At 43.1% G+C, this 18,463-nt stretch overlaps 1 long non-coding RNA gene across 1 annotated transcript in view; it reads right to left on the bottom strand.

The window, feature by feature from the left end:
• The window catches only part of LOC102488548 (uncharacterized), a 36,707-nt gene extending 18,250 nt beyond the window's left edge, over positions 1-18,457 (bottom strand). Inside the window, exon 1 of the long non-coding RNA XR_003547980.1 lies at positions 18,276-18,457. This is a non-coding gene — a long non-coding RNA (uncharacterized LOC102488548). The remainder of the gene's footprint in view (positions 1-18,275) is intronic.
• Between the last annotated feature and the right edge of the window lie 6 nt (positions 18,458-18,463).

The following is an 18,463-nucleotide window of genomic DNA, read 5'->3' on the forward strand; positions in this document are numbered from 1 at the left end:
AAGCAAAAAAAAATCCAGCCCTTGTTGCTTGGAGTTTAAAGGAAATAGATCTCACATGAACAACTGGACAGTTTAAGTCCCAGACTCAGCAGTTTGGAAATGCACAGGGTGTGTGCACATGCATACCCAAATCCCAGCAGGATGGAGAAACGGAAGAGAAGGGATCTCAGTACAACCAAGCCCCACTGGAAAGTACTTCCTCTCTTCTTCCACTCTCCTCTCCTCTCCCCTCCCCTCCCCTCCCCTCCCCTCTCCTCTCTTCTCTTCTCTCTCTCTAGGGAGGGAGGGAGGAAGGAAAGAAGGAAGGAAGGAAGAGATACACATGAAGAGTAGAGGATAGAGGCCTTGGCTGGAGTCATGACAAGCAAATGGTCTAACAAATGGTTGACCAGGTTTAAAAGGCAGAGGTCAAAGAGTTGAGCACTTGGGTCACTCAGGTGGCATGGTGGTTAAGACAGCTGGATCCCACATAGCCAAGTGCACAGTTTGAGTCCCAGACCTTGCAGCTTGGAAGATACCTTGTGTGGGTTTATGTCCAAAATCCCAAGAGGAGAATGGAGAAGGGATTGTGGCATGGCCATCCCTCCTGGTGATTTCTTCACTTCCCTTCTCTCTCTGTCTCCCTCCCATAAGGACACATGCCCTATAACAAAAACAAACAAAAAGAGCTGAACACTTGCCAGTGACATTTTAGTTTCACTCTTTTTTTTTTTTTTAACCCCCAGAGGGCTAGAGGGGATGCACTCTCACCAGAAACAGATGGAGAGAGGAGAGAAAGCATCCTCATGGTCATGCCACAATCCCTTCCTTCTCTTCCATTTCTCTCTTATTTGGGGATTTGGGACACGGATGCACAAACACAGTGTGTTTCCCAAGCCACAGGGCCCAGGACTCAAACTACACAGAGAGTTATGTAATATCTAGCTGCCTCAACGAGGTCACAGAGCTTGCCCTTTGATGACTTTTTAATAGTGACTCAACCTAGGTCATTCCTAGGTAAGCCAAGAATCCAGGATATCATCCCTGACTGTCCATATACCAGGTCCTCTCTTGTTCTTTTATAAAAAATTTAAAAAAAATTTTTTTAAATCAGAATCTAATTTCACTAGAACTCTCATGCCAAAGGTCTACTTAAAAGACAACAATAAATCTAGTTTGCTGCTTTTGAGTGTTGATCCTAATAACTAAAAAGTGTCCTTGGCAGAATTAAATTTGAATGTACACAAGTTTCTAAAAACAAGCAATTTTCCTAGGTGTTGCCTTTTCTTTTTTTTTTTTCCTCCCCTCCAAGGGTGTGTGCTCATTAAAGAGAGACAGTAAAAGGAAAAGTGAGAAATCACTCCCCAGGGATGATTCCTGTGCCAGGATCTACCCCTTATCACAGCCATGCCACAATCCCTTCTCCTCCATTTTCCTCCAGACATTTTGAGCATGCACATACATGCAGCCAATGTAATTTTCGGGCTGCTGGTTGCAGAACTCAAACCGTGGTTAGCCATGTGGTAGTCCAGCACCTTAACCACTATGCCACCCACCGGCTGGCCAGGTGTTGCTTTTTATCAGAGATCATATTGTTTGGTGAGTTATCAAAAGGTCCCTGAAAGAAGTGAAATTAAAAAGTCTGCTGTTTGTTGCCAAGTGCTCTCAGAAGTACGATCCTGTCACAACCTGCCTTGCCCTACCAGGATCTTGACACAAATGCAGATTCCTAAATACCACCTCGAACCTCCTGAAGCACCACCTCAGACAGGGCCTGGAAAGCAGTGTTCTGCACAAGTGCCCCAGGTGGTTCCCATGCATTACCCCTGCCCTCCTATATGAGTTCTAAATCCATACCCACCAGAGATAAATCATCGACCTAAAGGAGTTGCTACAGGAAGGCTGGCATGCCACTTCAAGAGCCGAATTTCCAGCTGCCTGCTGCTGGGCATTTTCACCTAGGTACCCAAGAAGGGCTCCGACCTCTGCCCTGAATCCTGAGAAAGTCCTAGTTACTAGTCCCATTTATTGTCCACACCTTGTCGCGCAGCCTGAAAACTCTACCTTCAGTGAAATGCCAAGTATTCCTTTTCTTTTATAGAAGAAGCTTCCATTTCAGCACAAAAATAATCTAGACTCATCCTTCATGTTCTCATTGCCCCTTATTAAATAAAATGTATGGGAGGACCCAATAGAACAACCCCAAATAGACTCAAGTCATGCTAAGGCTTGAAGCTACCAAACTGAAACACAAGCTCTTACTTTCCAAGATATCAAGCCAAATCCCCAAATAGGCCAGTTTTCAAAAAAAAAAATCAGGAGATATCCAGCAACCAAGCAAAAGGGACCCAGTCAACCTGAGCTGATATGATAAGGAAGTCTCTTTAACCCATACGAGGACAGGAACCTGCTCTCAACCTATGTGCTTTTTGTACTAGGCTATTTTTATTAACTATTCATGAACTGGGCAGCATCCGGGTTCATGAATAGTTAATAAAAGCCAAGTAGATCTTTAAAATTAAATTGGTTGAAATTCTGTTGACACCCTTTTCAAAAACCTATGGTGGCATAGACGGTCAACCTGAGGTCAAATCTTGGCTGAGCCAGTTTACTGTCAAACATTTCCTTCTCTGCAAAATGAGATGACAGCAGCATCTTATGAAAGGTTTTCTTTTCTTTTTCTTGAAGTTTATCCATCTATCTCTTTAATGAGAGACAGACAGGTACCTCCAGCATGGTTCCTGTGCCAGGATCTACCCTTAGCACAGCGAGCCGGGCATGTACTCAGCAGGTAGAGAGGTCCCAGGACACAAACCCAGGCCCTTCTCAAGTGGGTCCAGTTAAGCCACCACTGCCCACCCTGCCCCTGAAAAGATTTTTTGTTAGATTACATAAGCCAATACACCTTAAAGGCACACTAAAAAGGACTCAACTGGCACTAGTTCTCTTCCTCCCATTAAGCCAGGCCTCCAACATCATGTCTCACCTGACCTACTTCAAAAGCCTCAGAACAGAAAGCCCTGCCGCCCATCTGTCCCCAGCCAGTCTCTCCTCCACACCACCGCTGCCAAAGTGTGTCTCCAACACACAGACCTGCTTACATCATCTCCCTGCTGAATAACCTCCGAAGCTATCACTTGCGTACAGGATCCAGCCCCCCACTTCTTTAGCCTGGCATGTGAGGCCTTTGCAATCTGGCTCTCTCCTCCCTGCCGCTGAACCCAAATGCCAAGCACCGTCTGTTCTAGCAACAACACCCCAAACATGACTTGTATTTTCATGCCTCCCAGCCTCTGCCCATCACGCTCCCTTCACAGAGAAAGCCCATCACCCTCTTCCCAAACTGGCAACGTCCTACACCTCCTTCAGCTCCTCTCTGATGCCACCAACTGCCCCTCCTTCCCCTATTGCCACCTCCTCCTCCACTCTCTGGCTGCACATGTGCCTCCCTAACACCCTTCTTCAGTTCTCAGACAGAAACACAGGGCTGGAACTCAAATTCCGAAGGGCACAATGACAGTCCTCAGTAAGTACATGTTGTAAATATACAAAAGCACCCTCTGACAAAGGAACAGTTTCTAATTTGACAGTTAACACAGGAATGGTAACTTTATACCTCTAAAAACATGTAAGGATATTATATTTATTGAGCTGGTTAAGACTGCCCCTAATGATGGAAGCAAAACAGTACTGTGAACATGAAATCTCGTCATGAATCCCATCCGCCTGAAACTCAATCACTGCTGTCCAGGAAGGACATCTCTCTTTCTATGATGAAAAGGGGAAATCATGCTTTTTGATTCCTCCTGGCTTGACTTTTGATATAAGGAGTTAGACAACTGAACAAGTCCCTCTTGTTAAAGAAAACATTTCAGAAAGGAGAGATAAAACTGTTATTTAATGATGGGGAGAAGTGTAGAGGGAAAAAAAAAATACTCAAGTGAAGCTGGACTGGAGTATCCTCCATGAATCAAGTTCATTCTCAGAAAACAGGTGCTACCAACACACGGGCACAGAGCAGTGTAGGTCCCTGTCTTCATGAGAACTTTTCCTGCAAAGCCAAATGCCGAGATGTGGAGATAGCTGACAGAAGAGAACACTTCTACTCAGAGAACATTTCTACCCAAAATGCCAACGATGTAAAGCCCATAAGTGTTTAATCAGCCTCCAAACTATTCTTTGATGTTTCCTGTTCAAAACTTAGAACATATTAATACTACCTTCACATGGGTCTTTAATAGACACAAAGTCGGGAAAGGAGATACCCTGCCCAATGGTGAAGCCCTGAGGCCCTTTAGGGGAGCACAGACCACCATCTTTTCTAGGGAAGCCTGCTCCCCTGGTGAGCAATGGTTATTAATTTCAAAAACAAATATGCACATATAACAGAATTGCTCCGTCTAAGTAAAATAAAATTTATCATTCCAAACCCCATTCAAGAAAAACACTACTCAAGTCTAAGGAGCTCTCATGTTCTCACAGTCTCAGTTAATAGATGGGTTAAAAAAAAAATACTGACTTTCATAAAAATCAGATAGTTTGTTAGCAGTGTTATTGCACCAATAATAAAATATCTTTTTTTCCTCTGGTTCCTTTTCCTCTACAAATGACCATTCATTTGTTCAAAATGTTCATATAAGCATTTAATAGGTTTTTTCCCTTATTCACAATAGAGTGCATGAACACACGAACACACGAGAGAGAGAGAGAGAGAGAGAGAGAGAGAGAGAGCTGAGCACCCTCCACACGGCCTGGTCACACTGTGATCCCCTTCCTCCAGTCCTTGAGCCATCTGGGTCAGGGACACTTGGCACATTTCAGGCTGACTAGGCCAGGACTGGAACCAGTCTCCATGTGGAACCCAGCTTCTCTTGAGCAGCACATCACCAATGGCCGATCCTAACAGTTTTGATGTAAGTGACTACCTACCTATGCAAATCATTTGAAGTCAAGATCTCATCTGGACTTCTGTAGCAAGTACCTTAAAATCTACAATTTAAAAACACTCAAAAGAAATGAAAAATTACATTCAACAACTGATTTAGAAAGCTGAATTTAAAATGTAAGAGGGATCCAACTCCATGGCCTAGTGGTTCAGGGAGCTGAATCCCACATAGCTGACCATAGCTCAAATCCAAGTCCTAGAAGCTTGAAAAAACATAGTAGACACATGTATAGGCCTAAAATCCCAACAGGATGGAGAAATGGAGAAGGGATTGCAGCATGACCATGCTCCATTGAGGGGCTACTTTCTCCCTTTCACTCTGTGTCTGTCTCTCTCAGCAAGCACATGTGCCTTCTGACAAAAATAAAATTATAAATATAAGTTAGAGAAGAAAGGGGGGAAGATCTGTTTTTGGCACATATGATCCAAACACAGTGGTAAGCATTTTATATATAAGGTCTTGTCTTTAGTCTTGTCACTAACTCCATGAAACAGGAATTACTGCTGCTCCCATCTTAGAGACATAGAAACAGGTCAAGGGAATTGTCACAGCCACACACAAAACCAAGGATCTGGCTTCTAAGACTATGTTTGTTTGTTTGTTTTTTAACCAAACCTTATACATACATATTTTAAAAGGGAAGAAGAAAAAGAGGAGCATATATTTTTAGGGTACTACTATTGTTACAAGGTATCTTCCTTTGTCCAAAGCACCTTACTATTCACAACAGGGCAATTTTAATGTATGAAACAGTGTCCCTGCCAGCTAAGGGATTAAATTTAAGAATGTTCTGGGAACTGCTTAGATAGCTCGCATTCATCATGCAAATCTACTTCATATATTCCAAAGTATTATTAATACATGCAAAATTCTTTTAAGTTTAATTTTTCTCAGACATACAATAAACACTTGGAAGAATATCAAGGAAAAAAACTTAAATAGCAAATTAAGTTAGCTAAGTCAGCTATGGTAACACTTATTTACATGTCTGAGTTTCCAAGACAATATATGTATAAAATTATCACCCTGGGGGGTTGTTAAATTTATGGTCAAACTTTAGATAAGTATAAGCACTTATCAGAAAAATATTTTGTTGGAACCAGCAGATAGCATAATGGTTACATCGCTGAACTCTCATGTAGTCGACCACAGTTCAAGTCCTAGACTAGTGGTTTAAAACTCATATGGCGTATGTGTGTGTGCATGCTCAAAATCCCAAGAGGAAAATGGAGGAGAAGGGATTGCAGCATGGCCAGCCCCACGGAGGGTGATTTCTTGCTTTCTGTCTCTCTGTCTCTCCAGCAAGTGCATATGCCCTATAGCAAAAATCTCTCTTAAAAAAAGAGAAGCCAGGGGACTAGCAGTTAGCATAATGGCTATGTTGCTGGACTCCCATGTAGTCAATCACCGTTAGAGTCCCAGACCAGGTGGCTTAAACTCACGCTGGGCACGTGTGTGTGCGTGCCCAAGATTCTGAGAGGAGAATGGAGGAGAAGGGATTGCAGCATGGCCATCCCCACCGAGGGTGATTTCTTGCTTTCTGTCTCTCTTTCTCTGTCTTTCTGGTGAGCACACGTGCCCTATAGCAAAAACCTCTCCCAGAAAAAGAAGCTATAGCAAAAACCCCCCCCAAAAAAAGGGGAAAAAAAAAAAAAAAAGAGGAGCCAGTAGGGGCCGTGGTGGTTAAGGATTCCCACATAGCCAACCAAAGTTCGAGTCCCAGACCTGGTGACCTGCTTTCTCTCTCTCTCCCTCTCTCTCTCTCTCTCTCTCTCTCGGTCCCTTGCTGGTAAAAACAAATAGATAAACAAATAGATAGAAAGATAAAGTTAAATAAAATAATTATTTTAAAAAAAGTATTTTGGGGACGGACAGGTGTTGTGGTGGTTAAGGGCGCTGGACTCCCAAATGGCTAACTACAATTTGAGTCCCAGACCTGGTGGCTTTCTCTCCTACTCTCTCTCTCATATGCTCTGTCCCTCTCTGGTTAAATTCCTTTAAAAAGTAAAGAAATAAAGTTAAATAAAATAATTCTTTTTTTAAAAAAATGATTTTATTAAAAATGTATTGAGGTGGGCATGGTGTAGCAGGTAAGCCCTGTGTATAGGGAGCCATACCCCACATCGCGAACAGCAGTGCAAATCCCCACCACAGTAGCTTCAAAAACACACTGGACATATGTGCATGAGTGCCCCAAATCCTAATGGGATGGAGAAATAGAGAAAAAGAACTGTAAACTTACATTCAACAACTGATATGATCATGTCCCCCCAAAATTCTCTCTCTCATTCTCACATAAGTGCACACCCTCTGGCAATTGTAAGTCACCCTCCGGTGACTTAAAAAAATAGATATCCAGGAGCAGTAGAATCAACACATATTCCCAAATTAAAGTGCCTAAAATTTAAATCTGTATAAAATAGTATTTTATCATTACAACTCAGATATACTGTCATTATAAATAAAATTCAACCACCTAATACATTTAACACCCTCAAGCCATTTTACTCAAGAGACACATAGTTTTTAGTCTTAAGATATATTGAAAACTTTTATCAGAGACCAGCAGTTAGCGTAATGGCTATGTCGCTGGACTCCCATGTAGAGACCACAGTTTGAGCCTTGGACCCAGTGGCTTAAACTCACACTGGGTGTGTGTGCGTGCCTGCTCTAGATCCCAAGAGGAGAGAGGAGAAGGGTTTGGGGTGGGGCCCCCCCCCCCCCCGGGGGGTGATTTGTTGATTTCTGTCTCCTTGGCGAGTTGCAGGCACCCTATAGCAAAAACCTCTCAAAAAAAAAAAAAAAAAACTTTTATCTGTTTAACCAGGTCAACTATTTAGAATACCTTTACAACCACACCAAGAACAAAATTCAACTTGCAGCCCCTTAATATACTGATAATACCAACTTCGAAACCATTACTTCTTTATTTTGGGGTGGGGGGGAAGATAGCTACTTACTAATTGCTAAACTTGTAATGCCTATTCCCAAATCATAAGGGAGAAATAAGCACAGTCTATTTTTGCCCAAAATATTTAATGCAAATCTAAACATAATTTAGTCCAAACCTGCAGTTTATAGGAAATACAGGAGACAAAGGGACAAGGAAAACAAAACAGCAAAGAAATAAACTCAGAATATGGAACATCCTGCAAGTTCTTTTCTAAGTCAGGAGGTGGTGAGAGAGTATTTTTCTACATTTAAAGAGACTAAAGGACAAAATAACAACAACCCACGGTGCAATATGTGAACATTGATCAAATCGTGGTTCCAAAAACCAAAAATAGTGACAAATGACATTTAGGGAACAATTAAATGATATTAGAAAAATTATTGTTGGGTCAGCTCTGAAAGTTAAAGGAGCTGTATTCCACATGACTGATCCCATGGGGTGGATCCCAGACCTGGCAGCCTGAGAAGCATGATGGGTGTGTGTGTGTGTGTGTGTGTGTGTATGTGTGTGTGTGCCCAAGATCTCGAGGCGATTGTAGCATGACCACATGCCATCAGAGTACGTGTTTCTCCTCCCTTTCTCTTTCTGTCTCTGGCAAGCATATACACTCTCTAGCAACTAAAAAATAAAAATGAAAAAATGAAGAAATTATTGGTAATTTTACAAAAAATGATAATAGAGTTTGTCAGGTAAAAATTTCATGACCCCTGGGATTTGCTTTAAAATTTCTCCAGCAAATTAAACAACTTAAAACATTGTTCTCTGAACAATAGATGTTTTGCAAAAAAATTGTTTCTACAGTTCAGTATAGTGTAGGAAATACTGAATATTCTATTTCACCTCAAGGAGATTCATAACGAACAGCAGGTTTAAGCGTGCTCAAAAGTCCTGCAGTTAAAACACAAAAATATCTGATTTTCTTTGGTTAACCCAGATTTTCCTACATACTTAATTCTAGAACCTTCTTTCCTTGTATAAGATCTATTAATTTCCTGAGATTCAGTTTTCCAGGGAACTCACTTTGGGAATTGCTGTTTTAACTAGATAATCATTCCAAGGTCAGACTCTCTTAAGTCACATTTACATTCCAAGAATGTAAATAATAATAATTTCACAATTGTATATTCTTGCAACTTAGGAGCCATTTACTTCTGTTTCTTTCCCATGTGTAAGTATAAATAATTATGCTTACTTTTTTCTTTTTCTTTTTCTTTTTTTTTTTTTTTTTTTACAAAAAAGTTAATATTTCTTTCATGACAGTGAGAAATGGGAGGCGGACACTCCCTGCAGGGTCTTCACAGGTGGATCCAGCCCCATCTTCAGCCAGTCAGAACCACTGGTACGCACGCACACCCAGTGTGTATAAGGAGACCCTGGGACCTTCCCCCGGGGTCTCAGCATCATGGACTGCTGCATTACTACTGCACCACCATGGCTGGCCGGATGTTTACTCTTTAGATCAACATGTCTTAATTTATACATCAAACTCTTTCTATAACATGAAATCCTATTGCAAAGTTTCCTGCAAATGGAATTACATTTTACTTATTCGTTTCCTTGTAAATCTACAATGGAATAGATTACAAATCCATCCAAATTGTCAAACCATACTTTTTTTACTTTCAAAACTACTTAGTTATTTCAATGGTTTCCTAAACACTCCCCTCTCCCCCCCCAAAAAAAAAAAATTACTGGCTTTCACAGTGCACAAAACAAACAAACAAAAAAACCCTGAAATCAAAACTTTGAAAGTCTTTCCCATGGTACTTAAAGGTTTCCAGTAATTTACCACAAAGGCCCCGGGGCTCCATCCTTATGTACCAGAAGTGGTCCTATTCTTACAAACAGGTCTATGGGTACCTGACCAACTGTATTCCAGAAGAAATTCTCCTTATTCCCCTGACCACAAACTCCTACTCCATAGTCTTACAAAGTCTTATAGCAACTTTCAACTCATATCTGTTGTTCATTTGAGAACACTTGTATCTTATTCTATCAAAGAGACTCGCACTTTAAAAAATCTTTAGAAATGTATTAAAACAAAAAGGCTAACAAAGAAATTTGAGCTAGTAGTCACTGTTACAAGGAAACAATCAAATTTGATGTTTCCTTCGCTTCAAGGAGGCAATTTACAAGGTTCAAAACACTTTCATATATGTTCTGTCATTTGACTCTCAAAACTCTGGAGAAATATCTGTTTTCCATCATGGCAGCACATAGCTAACATGGCTCAACTTGAAAGCCAACCTGTCAGTCCTTAATTACCCTTTCTAGGGAGAGAATACCAAAACAGATCATTTAATTCAGCAAATGACATTACCACCTGCCTCCCAACAAGGCTCTAAGGTCAGACTCTCCCACAGAACGCATCCCCTATGGTTTTGCTTGGCATATTTGCAGACAGGCATTTAGATCTTCACCTCACCCACCGGGCCTTTCCTGTTACTCCATGAGGAGAGAAGACTCTCCTTAAAGGAGTCACCACACTTGCCTAGGACTATCCAATAACATTTTTGCACCATCTTCCCCTGGAGCATCCCTTCTTTACTCATGTCAGTGTTCCCACAGGAAAAAAAGGGTAATTATAACTGGGAACAACATATGCAAGGCCAGGCAAAGCAACCTTGGCAAAGCAAAACCACAATATCTCCTCCCACCTGTTAGAATGACACCAGAGTTATGAATTACAGATGCACACCAATGCTACATAGTACACCATAAAAGTCCATAAAGAACTACTTAAAGGATGAGATTCAGGCAATACTTTTAACTTTATTTTTATTTATTAATAACAAAAATCCATACACAAATTTTGTGCCAACCTGTCACATTTGATTTAAAAGTCATTTCCTAACTTCATAAGAAATTTTCTCATTCCTGCATACTTCCATCATTGTTATGACTCCACATATTCTTTGCAAGAATCTTTTAAGCCACTTGCCCATTTTGTGGCAATTTGTTTAGTTAAAATTAGACAATTTAAATCACAAATCCATTTCAATGGTTAGAGTTCACCAAAGGCAAGAGCAATTATGAGAGTAGGGTAGCAGGTGAGATTTCTGACATGACACACTCTGAGAAGCAATCCCATATGGGAAGGTTCCCAGGGAATAGACCTTCCTGAGTAAGCCAGGCGTGCATGTACCCATGATCTGGGATTGGCTGCAGTTGGGGGTCAATTGCAGTATCAGGGTTCTTTTGAGGGTACTGTCTCTCTTGCTCATGGAAGAAATAAATAAACTTTTATAAAGTAAGTAACAGTTCTTAGAATGTGGGTGCCACTGTTAATTCCACCAGGTTGTAAAATGTCCACTCTTCCCTCAAAGTACATCATATAACCTAAATGATGGGAGGCTGAAGGATACACCAACCAGTATCAGCTCATATATTAAACATTAGAATAGCTTACATTTTTTCTGGATAAAATTCTAGTATTTTTCCCTCCCATACTAGATGATATAGAACACTCTAGTTTGAAGATCACTGTCTTAAATAATAACGAAAATTACTGTTTTTTTCCTCACTGAAGTTCTGAGTCACAGTGATTCTAGGGTTGGTTCATTTGGCAGCTAAAAAAAAGTCACTGTAGTTTTAAACAATCTTTGCACTCTGTATGACTTGTTCTCTGATGCCAACAACCTTATGTTCCCATAGGCAAGATCCAATAGGCCTGACACACCTATTCACTAACATTCACTGCCAACAGGTATGGCATTACTAAAATTGACCTATTAGAATCTTAGTCAAGATTCACCCCCTAGGGCACAGGACACTCAGCTTACCCTGAAGTACATGATCGAAGGAAAACACATCAAAAGCAGAATTATAGCAGCAAGAAATGTTATAAACTGGACTAGCCTAAGGTCTGGTGGTTAATGCAGTTGGATCCCACATGGTCAACTGCATGGTTCAAGTCTGGGACCCAGAAGTTTGATAAACATGCCAGACATATGTGCATGCCCAAAATCTTGATAGGTGGGAGAAATGAAGGAGAAAGAGTTGCAGCATGACAACCCTCCACTATGACTGGGGTGCTTTCTCATGAGGGGGAGTACTTTGTCACTTCCCTTCTGTGTGCGTGTGTCCAGTGAATACGCATGAATACACACACCCTCTGGCAAGTTTTTTTAAAGGAAAGAAAGAAAGAAAAGTCATAAACTACTACAGCAATAGTCCCCCACCTCCACCTCCCCACCCCCAACCTCTCCCTCACTCTGTAACCATGAAAGCACAAGCAGGTCTAGGCTCAAGGAGAAGAACCATATAGCTGAACCCAGCTCCAATTTAGGAATCCCAAACAAATAAATGCTTGTTGGTTTAAACCATAAGAAGCATAGGAAGCCAGGACCTAGAATGTTGTCAACAGAAATCAACCCTCCCTGACATGATACCATGTATATAAGACAATGGAGGAAGAAAGAATTATACTGCTTCATTTTCAGATTTTGAAAATTCTAACATCTAATTCAGAGTCATCAAGCACTTAATAAACATTAACAACTAACTAAACATTAACAACTAATCCCAAGTAAGTTAGAACAAAGCATGACAGAGAGAGGGGAGTATAATGAGTTATGTAGGAATGACCAACTCCCAGGTTTCAGCAGCAATTCAGTATCCCCATGCAAGTAAGTGCCCGTGTATGCAGCAATTCACGGAAGCAGTGGACAAGTGTACTTCTCTCAGGACTACAGGGGTGAAACAGCACGGAACATGAGAAACGTGCATATCCTCGGGCATGCCAGTGTGCTATCACTAGCAGTACCACTTTTGGAAATACAGACTGCACTGGCTAGCTCCTTCTACTTACCCAGCTCCCTTTTGCTTCCATGAACAATAACCCTCTTCTCTGTGGGACACTTGTCTCCCCACAATCCCATCATGTATGTCTAATGGGAACTGCAACTATAATTCTTCTCTGGCTGGCATTGGGACAAGAGTTCTCCCCAGGACTTTCCCAAACTGGAACTAAGAGCAAGGAAGCAGTCTCTTGATGATACGAGTTTTGGGGGCTCCCAGCAGCCATGTATCCCTGTGCTAGACACTGCCCTGGGCCCTGGTGATTTAATGATGAGTAAATCATATCCTAGTCAAGGGACTCTGATAGTTAAGAAACGTTTCTGTCCAAAAATACATGAATGTCAAATTGGATTAATTAAGCAAATTATGCTAGCATATGTATTTATTAAACAGTCATTAAAACAGTGCGAGGGACAGCAGGTAGCATGGTGGTTAAAGCACTGGACTCCCACATGGCCAACCATAGTTCAAATCTCAGACCTGGCGGCTTGAAAATCACAGTAGGTGCATGTGCATGCCCATAATCTTAGGAGGCAATGGGGAAGGAATTACAGCATGGCCTTTCCCCCTGGAGAATGATTTCTCACTTCCCCTCCCTCTGTCTCTGTGTCTCTCTGGCAGGCACATGTGCCCTATGGCAAAAACCTAAAGAAAACAAACAAAAACAGTGCCCAGTGAGAAAAAACAGTGATATATATGACAGGGGAAAAGCAAACTATAGACTGCAAATACGTTATATGCACCCTCCTACGAATGGTCTTTTTCTCCTTCAAAAGTGCATCAATATAGGATCCCATTTTTGCACAAGCATCTCTGCATGAAAAGGTCAAGCCAAGTGTTTATTAGAGCCTTTCCCACTGCTACCCTCAACTCCCAGAGGTAATGAGCCACTGTTCTTGATAGGAGAGTAAGCCTAGGTGGGCTAGAGTGGGGCAGGGAAGGGGTTTGAGTCACTGTGGCTCTAGGCTACACCTTCAAACACACTGGGTTCACATCCACCTACAACAGCAGTTAAAGTATTTTTACTAATCAATTCTCCCAGGTTAGCTGCAAAATCTGTGCTAAAATCCAGCAACAGTATTACCCCTCTGTAACACTCTTCTCGTCCTCGACATTCCTATGAAACTCTTCTTTCCAGAACATTCTCCTTGATGACATACACCTTCAGGAGCTCCCTAAAGATAACACCTCTCTTGGAAGGGCAATCCCCCTCAGCAACACAGCCAAGCCAATCAGGAGAACTGGCTCCGCTCTCCACAAGGTTGTGTTTCCTGAGAGCCTACTTCATTAAAAGCCCTACCCTATCACTCAAAATTCACTCTCTTGATCATATAAGCCCAAAAGCCATTATTCTGCTTTGCTCTTCTTAACCCCATCTAGTACACTGGTAACAAAATCACCCAATTTCACAAAGCAAGTACTGCTTCATTAATTATGCTCCCTTCTCGTCTCAGCCACGAAAATGGCAGCAATTTCTAATGTACTGCACCTCCTCAGAGTCAGTTGATGGGGGAACGATTCATATATCCTGTATATCCTGTTTTTGAGATTTAAATCCCCTTAATATTTTGAGAAGTGATTCCTCTGGGAATAAGTTTTAAAAGCTGCAAAGGACAAGCTTCTCAGAACTTTTAAAAAAAATAATAAAAAGCTAGTGCTTAGCACATAATTTCATTTAAGAACTTATTAAATAAAATCCATACCAGCTTCGAGATGAGTGTCAAGCAGTACTCCTAAATAGGCAAGCAGGCCACAGTACAAACATTTAGAGACACAGTGAAAATGGGTCACCTGCAACCTGGTACTTCTTTACCCTTAAACCAATAACATTATGGGAGGATTTATTTAGCACAGAAAGTGCTGTAAAATCTGACATATCCAGTCATCAGTAGAAAAAAACAAAGAATGATGACATTAAAAAAAAAAAAAAAAAGGATATTCATCCAGGCTTTGTAATTAAGACTGCTAGATAGCAAGATGAAAGGCAAATGATATGTTCATTTCTTATATTTAAAGAGAAGTACAGATTTGACAAGCAATTTCCTTAAGAATGCTGTCTGGGTTACTAGTCTGGATTATAAATCACATTAGCCCCTGAAGCCTACTTAATAAAAAAGAAGTTGAAAATAAACAAATGATTAGTTTGAGGTATGTGACTTTCTGAAACTCTCTTGGAAAGAAAGTTTTATTACCATTATTAGTGAACTGTTTTTAATCCCTGACATCAAAGCATAGATGTTAACCCTGGGGTTCTAAAACTAAAATAACCCAGAAATGAAATACTGTGAGAAACTGCTGTGCATTAATACCCGTCTGTTTTTCAGCTTTTAGCCAATTCACAGGTGATTCCATGAATAAGGAGAGGTATAGGGAAGGAAATTAGGAGAATTAGAAGACCTAGGTTCAAGTAAACAATACTATTTATAATTGATCCAAGGCAAAATCACCTAACATCCTGGGCCTTGCTTTACTCAACTGAGAATAGTCTTTTATAAACCCCATAGCATTGTTCTACTATGAAGGGACTAACTCCAGAATTCCTATGTTTTTCAAACTCTTGAGAGTCACAGAATTTTAGGGTTGCAAAGATAATCCTATTTTAGGGATGAGAAAGATGAGAAAACCCAGGCCCAGAAAGGCTTGAGCACTCTGTATAGCAACACTTCTGAAAACTGCTGGGTCTGGGAAGTCAAAGGGGGGGGGGGGAACAGAGAAAGGCTCTGGTTTTTCCATCACTGAAATATGCATTTGAAGAGGGTTCAGGGACCAGGCAGTGGCATAGCAGTAATAGATCCTGGGGAAAGGTCCTAGATCCACATTCCAGGACTTCCCAGAGCATGGCTGAATGCTTGCTAGTGACCCTGGCTGGTTAAGCCTGGGGGTTGATCATAACATAAAGACAGTGTTGTGGATACCTGTCTTTATCTCTCTTTCTCATGGAATAAATAAACACAACCTCAATAAAAAAAAAAAAAAAAAGACAGTTCAAAACAAAGCTATTCTGGGAACAAACAACTTACCCCCCCCCAAAAAAAAAGCATGCTGCTTTATTTAGTTTCTGTAAATTTACTCTTGTAACTTACAAATTAAACTTTTCATCAGAATGATAAAAATAAAGTCTTTTCTCTAGCTACAAAACTCTTAACTCTTCTCTCAACCTACCTCAGATGAAATCTTCACATTTGGGTTGGAAATGTCTAATGTAAACTGACACAAAGTTAACTTCCAGATATGCTGACAGGCATCATTATAATATGGATTACAGCTTAACTAGCCCAGAGATACAGGTTTTAACATTCCCTAAAAGATAATTAGCAACTAGAAGAGAAAGTTGTCTGAAAAATGAATGATTTAATCGAGACAACTGCATTGCCTCTAAAACTGTACCCTCAATTACACAATCTCAAAACTAAGGCATCAAATAAATTGTGTGGTTAAAGAGACAAAATGTTCCTTTTTCTACAGGCTATTGTGGGAAGCAAAAGCAAAAAAAAAAAGGCTGACTACCAATCGGTTGTTTTGGTTCCACAATGGACATAAATATAATGTGGATATTCTGGTGGTTTAAACCAACAAAGCAGGAAAAAACTGCTTCCAAGTTTCAGCAAAAATTAAGTTTGTGGTACCATTGCTGCAAGACAGGGTCATGAAAGTGACCTTAAATTTATTTCTGGACTTTCCTGCCTCCATTAAAATCAATGACACTATTTCCCATCCCTTATTGTCAAATCACAACAGTCCGGAAGCCTGGACCAAGTTCACTTGGCAGGTAACAGGAACAACCCTAGGAGGAAGTCCTGAAGGATGTCAGATACCATACTTCCTTTACTACTGCATACTTTTCACTTTAAAACTGCCAGGATATATTTATGGCATTTTTTGGATTGACACCCACCAAGCTTCTGGCTGATAGGAACTTTGCAAAACTGCCATACTCAGGGAAGGTCCCCCTGAGGTCTTTAAGTAGCTTAGATGACTAAAACACTCAGACTCCTACTGTAATGAACACCTCTCAGCCACTCATAAATTCTTTCATTCTCAGCAATCAAGACACAGCTGTTAAAGTCCAGGAATCTTCCTAGGAGCGGATCCCAAATACCTCCAGGTTGGCCAGAGAAGCTTCGCAACCGCTTTCTTCTCCTTCCCCTCCCCCGTCCCAGCACTGCCAGCCTGGCAGGAATAAGGATGACCCAGGAAGGGGAGAGAGAGAGACGGATGTGGTGAAAGCAGAGATGCAGTCTGTCTCCCTTCATTTCCACTACAGCGAAATGCCAACCCTCCGCGCCCACTAACCCGGTTTCTCCTTTCCCTTCCCACCCCGCCCCCTCCAAACACACTAACTTCCGCAGTCTGGGGCGTCTGGCATTTCCAGAGTTAGCGACCTCAGCTGTCCTAAGCCTTTCCTCGAAGATTCTGAACCGGGAACTTCCTTTCCGCGCAGTCTGGGGTCCATCCCACCTTAAGACGCCTCGGAACCCGCCGGGACCACGCGGCTCGAGTCAAGTTCAAGATGAAGGTGCCCTCCTCACTTCCCCGAGTCGATTCCAGCAGGGAACAGCGCCCCAAAGACAAGCCCCATCACTTGGGACACCGGGATGTGGGGCTGCTAAGAGAGGAACCAAGGGAACCAGGAGGAAAAGGCTGTCGCCAAGTCCGGCGTCCTCCGCCCCTTGGCCGAGACGCCCTATTCTACCTGGCCACCGCCGCATTTCCTCCCCCAGCCTTACACAATAAGTTAGTTCTGAAAGCCGGTCCGAGCCCTTCTGTCTGCAAACAAGCACACAATGCCAGGGCTTCCTTCCCCTCCAGCCGTTCCGGAAAGCCGCGGTGCCAAAGAAGGGAGCCCCCACACTCCGGAGCTGCGCACCCGCACCCCCAAGTCCTCCCGGAGGTGCCTACTCCATGATATAGTCCCCCAAAAGTGACCATTCCAAGAACAGGGGGGCTCCCTCGCCCTTCTCGGCACCCCCCCCGCAAAGGAAAACCCTCCAAGTCCAGCCCCAACTCATCCCCCACCCACCCATAAAAGAAAAGAGCGTGGATCCGCTGGTCGCAATGTTCTTGGAAGCGAAGCCAATAGAATTTCGGCTCATCCTGGAGCCCTGAGTCTCCCCCTCCCCTGCCCCCACACCCGGCTTAAGTTCGCTTGGCAACTTCGTGACCCGCGCACCCCGACCCTCCCGGGGCGCCGAGGACCCTGCGGTACCAGGCGCGGTCTCCCCCGCCTCCCCCGCCCCAGGTACCAGGAGCAGCCCAGGCCTTTGCCAAGCTCGAGGGCTACAGAGCAGGCGGGCAATGGGCGAGAGCAGGCGCGCCGGGTGGAGGTGGTCCGGACACCGGAGCATGCCCCGCGCGTTCCGGGTTCCCCTACCCCAGCTCGGCTGAGGCCGGCTCTACCCAGCGCCTAGGGAACCGCGCAGGGCAGGAGCGGACTCCCCAGAGTCGCCGAGACCAAGGCCCGGGGCGCCCGACATGTCTGTGCCTATCCCGGGAAAGCTCCCGGGTGTGCCCGGCGGAGGGGGAGGGGGCTCCAGAAACTTTCCCACACGCCTTCCCACTGTCCCCCATCACCCTCTCCTCCTCGCCGGGACCCTCACCTCCTCTCCGCACCCAGGCAGCTGGCCCTGGCCAGGACGCGCGGAGGCCCTCGGCGGCGCCCGGGCGGCGGAGTTACCTGCCGGGAAAGTTTCCAGCTCCTCGGCGCCGCTCCCCACCCCCAGGGCCGGGCCTCGGGGCGCGGCCAGCTCGGCGCTCGGCGGCTGCCTTTCCTCCGGCTCCCGAGGCG

Source organism: Tupaia chinensis, unplaced genomic scaffold (assembly GCF_000334495.1).
Source record: "Tupaia chinensis unplaced genomic scaffold, TupChi_1.0 Scaffold146346_2, whole genome shotgun sequence".
NCBI lineage: Eukaryota > Metazoa > Chordata > Mammalia > Scandentia > Tupaiidae > Tupaia > Tupaia belangeri.